Genomic DNA, 7,014 nt, shown 5'->3' with positions numbered 1-7,014 from the left:
AAAGCAATTAACTTTTGTATATTATCCTTGTATCCTGTAAACTTCCTATGGTCCCTTATTCATTCTAGGAATTTTGTTGTTGATAACCCTTTGGGATTTTCCACATAGATAATCATGTTTTCTGTGAATAAAGACAGTTATATTTTTTCCTTTCCAGTCTACATACATTTATTTCCTTTTCTTATCTTATTGTACTTGTTAGGAATTCCAGTATGATGCTAACTAGGAGTGGTGGGGCAGGGTATCTTTGCCTTATTTATAATTTTAAGGAGAAAATGTTCAGTTAGTCATTTAAGTCTGATATCCGCTGTAGGCCAATTTTAGATATTCTTTATCAAGTTAAGAAAGTTCTCTCTATCCTTTGTGTGCTGAAAGTTTGTTTTATGAATGGGTGTTAGTTTTTTGTCAACTGATTTTTCTGCACCAGTTGATAAGATCATATTTTTCTTCTTTAGCCTGTTGATGTGATGGATTATACTGACTTTTAAATGTTGATTTTTGAGTTATTTGGAATGATTTTTGAACCAGCTTTGGATAACTAGAATAAATCCCACTTGGTCTTGATGTTTAATTATTTTTATACATTATTGAATTCAATTTGGTATATTTTATTGAGGATTTTAACATTTTATGAGAGATTTTAGTCTGTAGTTTTCTTTCTTATAATATCTTTATCTGATTTTGGTATTGGAGTAATAGTGGTCTCATGAAATGAGTTAGAAAGTGTTCCCTGTACTTCTATTTTCTGGAAGAGATGGTGAGAATTTGTATCCTTTCTTCCTTAAATATTGATGGAATTCACAAATGAAACCAAATGGACAAGGTGCTTTACATTTTAGAAGTTAATGAATTATGGATTCAGTTTCCTTAATAGATATAATTCTATTCATATTTTCTAATCTTCCTTGTATGAATTTTGGTAATATGTATATTTTAGGAAGTTAGTCCATTTTACCTACGTTATTAAATTTGTGGGCATAAATTTGTGCAGAGTATTCATATATTATTCTTTTAACATCCTTGGGAGTAGTAGTGATGACCATTCCTTCATTTCTGATGTTAGTAATTTGCATCTTCTTTCTTTTTTTCTTAGCACGGATAGAGATTTCAATTTTATTGACGTTTTTGAAGAAGCAGTTTTTGGTTACGTTGACTTTCTCTGTTGTTTTCCAGTTTCAGTTTCACTGATTTCTGCTCTGATTTTTTATCATTTCTTTTCTTTTGCTTCCTTTTGAGTTTACATTGCTCTTCTTTCTCCAGTTTCCTAAGGTGAAGCTTAATAACTTTCCACCTTTTTTTCTTTTCTAACATATACTTTTAATACTATGAAAACCTCACTGCTTTTGCTGCATCCCACAAACTTTGATAAGTTGCATTTTTATTTTAATTTAGTTCAAAGTATTTTAAAATTTCTCTTGAGATTTCTCTTTGACCTACATGTTATTTAGAAATACGCTGTTTAATCTCCAAACATTTCTGGTTTTCCCAGTTATCTTTCCGTTGTTGATTTCTAATTTAATTGTATGGTGGTTTGAGGACATACTTTGTATGATTTCTATTCTTTTAGATTTGTTAAGGTATGTTTATAGCCCAGAATGTGGTGTATCTTGGTGAATGTTCCACATGAGCTCGAGGAAGCAGTATATTCAGATGTTGTTGGTTGGAATATTTTATGTCAGTTAGATCAAGTTGACTGAGAGTGTTCTTTAGATCAACTACACTCTTACTGATTTTCTGAATGCTTGACCTATCAATTACTGAAATTAGTGTTGAAGTCTCTAATACTGAAGTTGTTTATTTTTCTTCGCAACTCCATCAGGTTTTGCCTCACATATTTTGACACTGGTTTTGGGTACATACACATGAAATACGTATTATCCTCTTTATATCTTGTTGAATTTGATTTGATAAATTTCTAAAAGATTTGTGCATGTATGTTCATGACGAATATTAGACTATAATTTATTTTTCTTGAAGAGTCCTTGGTAAGTTTTGGTATCAGATTTATGGTGACATCATAAAATGAGTTGAGAAGAGTTACCTTCACTTTATTCTGAAAGAGTTTGAGTGTAACACTGGTAACATTTCTTCCTTAAATATTTCATAGGATTTGGCAATGAAGCTGTCTAAGCATAGAGCTATTTGTTAGAATATTAAGAAATTATGAACTTAATTTCTTTCAAGACTATTCAAATTTTACATTTCTTCTTGTTTCCGTTTTGATAAGTTGTATTTTCTAAGAAATTGGTCTATGTTATCTAATTCATCAAATCTTCTAGCATAAAACTTTTATAAAACTTTCTTATTATCCTTTTAATGCCTGAGATTCTGTAATAACATTCTTTTATTCCCTATTTTTTTCTTTATCAGAATATGTCAGGATTTATAAATTTTCTTACTATTTTCAAAGAACCAAATGATGGCTTTGCTGATTTTCTCAATTGTCAGCTTTCTATTTTTTTATTTCTGCTCTTATCTGTATTATTTTATTTCTTGTTTACTTTTATTCTAATTTACGGTTTTTCTCCAACTCTTTAAATTAGGAGTTTAGAACATTGATTGCAATTTCTTCTTCTAATTATTTATTTTCCTATAAAGCCTGCTTTAGTTGCATCTCATACATGTTAGTATGCTGTGTTTTAACTATTATTTAGATTGGATACTTTTTGTTGTTGTTGTTGAGACGGCCTCACTGTGTGCCCAGACTGATCTCAAACTTCTGGCCGCAGTTGATCCTCCTGCCTCTGCCTCCTAAAACGTTGGGATTACAGGTGTGAGCCACTGTGCTTGGCCTTAAAAATTTGTATAGATATTTCATTGTTATTGATTTCCCATTTAATCCCCTTGTGGTCAAGTTCTATATTATTTCATATTTGAAATTTATTAAGAATTATTTAACAGCCCATAGAATTATAGATCTTTGTGAGTGTTTCGGGCCCATTAATTTGGCCTCCACCAGGTCAAATGATTTACAGTGTAATACAACTCTTCCATATTATAATTAATCTTTGCCAATTTATTATATTAATTATATAATAGGGGTATTAAATTCCCTAACAATAATCTTAAATTTGTCTAATTATTTTTTTAGTCTGTCAAATATTGCTTTATGTATCTTGAAGGTCTGTTATTATGTGCTTACCTTATACTGGCTCTTTTATCTCTACTAACTTTGGTCTGTCCACATCCTGACATCCTTTAAGGAAGTGAAAAATAAAAAGATTCTATTTTGTTTTAGGCACTTTTCTTTTGGGTTTTTCTGTAATATTTAATCAGATCTAATGCTAAATGATACAAATACTATGACAAAAAAGTACAAGACACTATGAACATGTGTGCAATGGGGATCTAACCCTGTTATGGGAGCCAGAGTTTTCCTAAGTCATACATTTAAGGTAAAGTGGGTATCAGCTCTAGTTAGAAGTTGTGAAAGAGTATTCCAAGAGGGAGAACGTTATGTGCAAAAGCCCTGAGTCAAGGGAAGCTTGGCTCTTTGGAGAAACAGAAAGAGGTCCAGATTAGCTTCCCTGTATATTAAAAGCAGAAGTAGTAAATGAATGACAGGCATTCTAGATCACATTTTCATTAGACAAGAAGAAAGACTTACAATGTTCTAAGCTTCTAGATGTGGAAGCTTTGGAGCTTCCTGAGAGCACTAGAAATATTAAGAGATTTTAAGATGAGAAATGTCATGATCTGATGTGCAATTTTAAAAGATACTTAAAGTGCTGTGTGAAAATAAATTGTAGGGGGCAAGAAATGGATGCAGAGAGATCAGTTAAGAGGTGATTGAGGCCAGGCGCGGTTACTCACGCCTATAATCCCAGCACTTTGGGAGGCCGAGGTGGGTGGATTACGAAGTCAAGAGTTCGAGACCAGCCTGACTAACATGGTGAAACCCCATCTGTACTAAAAATACAAAAATTAGCCGGGCATGGTGGTGAGTGCCTGTAATCCCAGCTACTCAGGAGGCTGAGGCAGGAGAATCGCTTGAACCTGGGAGGCAGAGGTTGCAGTGAGCCAAGATCATGCCACTGCACTCCAGTCTGGGTGACACAGCAAGACTCTGTCTCAAAAAAATAAATAAATAAATAAAAATAAAAATAAAGGTGATTGAAGTGATTAAGGTGGGAGAGAAATGATAGAACTTTTGGTTAAACTATATGCAGTAGAGGTGAAGAAGTGGAAAAAATCAAGATATATTTTGTATGCAGAATTAATAGGAGGTGGTCATGAATTAGATATCCATTAGAAGGGAGAATATTATAAAATGTCATTGATTACTTTTTGCATGTGTGCACTGTGGGGAGGGGAAGATAGGTTTTTAACATGTTGATTTTCAAGATGCCTGAGTTACATTAAGGAGAAAGTACCACACAAGCTATGAGATACATGAGCTAGAAAGAAGATCTAGGTTGAACATATATATCTGAGAGTTATGAATGCAGATGGCAACCAAGGCTATGAGAGTGCATGAAATAATTTAGGCAGGGCTCTCTGCTCCTCCTGTTTGTCAGACAGCCACATCTTCTCTCGCATTGCCAGCCACATCTCTGAGACACCACGGGGAAAGTGAAGGTAGGAGTCAACGGATTTGGTCGTATTGGGTGCCTTGTCACCAGGGCTGCTTATAACTCTGGTAAAGTAGGTATTGGCGCCATCAATTACCCATTCATTGACCTCAACTACATGGTCTACATGTTCCAGTATGATCCCACCCAAGGCAAATTCCATGGCACTGTCAAGGCTGAGAATGGGAAGTTTGTCATCAATGGAAATCCTATCACTATCTTCCAGGAGCGAGATCCCTCCAAAATCAAGTGGGGTGATGCTGGCGCTGAGTATGTCATGGAGTCTACTGGCGTCTTCACTGCCATGGAGAAGGCTGGGGCTCACTTGCAGTGGGGAGCCAGAAGGGTCATCATCTCTGCCCCCTCTGCTGACCCCTCCATGTTCAGGGTGGGTGTGAACCATGAGAAGTATGACAACAGCCTCAAGATCATCAGCAATGCCTCCTGAACCACCAACTGCTTAGCACCCCTGGCCAAGGTCATCCATGACAACTTTGGTATCGTGGAAGGACTCATGACCACAGTCCACACCATCACTGCCACCCAGAAGACTGTGAATGACCCCTCCAGGAAACTGTGGTGTGACATCCACAGGGCTCTCCAGAACATCATCCCTGCCTCTACTGGAGCTGCCAAGGCTGTGAAGAAGGTCATCTCTGAGCTGAATGGGAAGCTCACTGGCATGGCCTTCCATGTCCCCACTGCCAGCGTGTCAGTGGTGGACCTGACCTACCATCTGGAAAAACCTGCCAAATATCATGACATCAAGAAGGTGGTGAAGTAGGCATCAGAGGGCCCCCTCAAAGGCATCCTGGGCTACACTGAGCACCAGGTGGTCTCCTCTAACTTCAACAGCGACACCCACTCTTCCACCTTCTATGCTGGGGCTGGCATTGCCCTCAACGACCACTTTGTCAAGTTCATCTTCTGGTATGACAATGAATTTGACTACAACAACAGGGTGGTGGACCTCATGGCCCACATGGCCTCCAAAGTGTAAGACCCCTGGACCACCAGCCCCAGTGACAGCACAAGAGGAAGAGAGAGGCCCTCACTGTTGGGGAGTCCCTGGCATGCTCATCCCCCACCACACTGAATCTCCCCTCCTCACAGTTTCCATGCAGACCCCTTGAAGAGGGAGGGACCTAGGGAGCCCCATGTTGTCATGTACTATCAATAAAGTCCCCTGTGCTCAGCCAAAAATAATAATAATCATAATAGTTTAGGCAGGAAGGATAACATAAGTAAAAAAAACTTGTAAAGCAGCCAGAAGTAATTGAATTTTAACATTCACAGGCCACAAAGAAGAGGAGGAGCCGATAAGGATGAGAAAAAGGGAACAGACATATAAGTGATATTACAGAAGCCAATGTTTTCCCTTAGGTGTTATTCACATTTGCTTTTGTGTATGGTGTGTATGGATTCTTCAGGTTCAAGACAGTTTCTCCAAGATCAGAGGGAGGTCATTCATCTTTGTGTGGTTCACAGGCAGGTGAGTCCTATTGCAAAGTTGCTGAGTCCATAAAATTACAGTTCATTTACTGGCAAGTTCTTAAGCATTTATTCACATATAACCATTTTCCTTAAGAGGCATTCCCAGATCATCAGGATGGCTGGTAGGAGATAGCTTCTGGAATAAACTAAATGCTTTCCTAGAACCAAGTATTTTTCTGATGTCTTGAGTTTTTAAAAGTAAGTCCTTGAAATACAGCCTGTTTCTTTCCTCTATCATGGTGAGTTTTTTTCCTCTCAGGGGCTCTTTTTGTCTTCTCCTACCCTGAAAGCAGATTTCTCTTTAGTAATAGGAAGATAAGAGGAGGGTGAAAAGGCATTCCCCATTAACACTTGGAATTTATTACCAGATTTTTTGGACCAAAGTTTGTTGATATCCACGAAGACAGAGATGTTAGAGTAGTAAGTGAAGGGAATCACAACTCAGATAATACTTCAATTAAGAGTGACAAAACTTTTCCTGGTATAACCAAGCCAGGAAAAACTGGCAGAACCACCATGGTTTGGCCCTCTTATCACTATATGCTTGCATGTATGACTAGAAGTGTGGGATATGGCCTTGAAACATGGCTCTGTGAAGAGAGACTGGGCTAATGGCTTTGACCGTAAAGAATATAGATTGGGTGTACATGTTGGGTGACACCGGAACAATGAATATACAATGTAAGTAATTCGTAGTTGTCATTCTTAGGAAATGAGTAGCATATGTATCTTAGAAATACGCACCAGGGGTTGCAAAGCTGAGAAGGCATTCTGATATATGATTCTGTTGGAGGTGGTGGTGGGTGAACCTAACTTATTCCCAGTATCCAATATGCCTAGTTGAAAGTCATTATAATAAATTTAGTAAGAGACAAATAGCAAACTAGGAAAATATATTTGCAACATATGCAGACAAACTGTTAATAACTTTATTATATGAAGATCTCTT

At 37.2% G+C, this 7,014-nt stretch overlaps 1 pseudogene; it reads left to right on the top strand.

The window, feature by feature from the left end:
* Positions 1 to 4,060: 4,060 nt before the first annotated feature.
* Positions 4,061 to 5,774, top strand: LOC101001518 (annotated as a pseudogene).
* Positions 5,775 to 7,014: the final 1,240 nt, after the last annotated feature.

The sequence above is a fragment of the Papio anubis genome, chromosome 6, assembly GCF_008728515.1.
Source record: "Papio anubis isolate 15944 chromosome 6, Panubis1.0, whole genome shotgun sequence".
Taxonomy (NCBI): Eukaryota; Metazoa; Chordata; class Mammalia; order Primates; family Cercopithecidae; genus Papio; species Papio anubis.
Note: the sequence above shows the minus strand (reverse complement) of the source record. Positions and strands in the feature narration are given on the sequence as shown.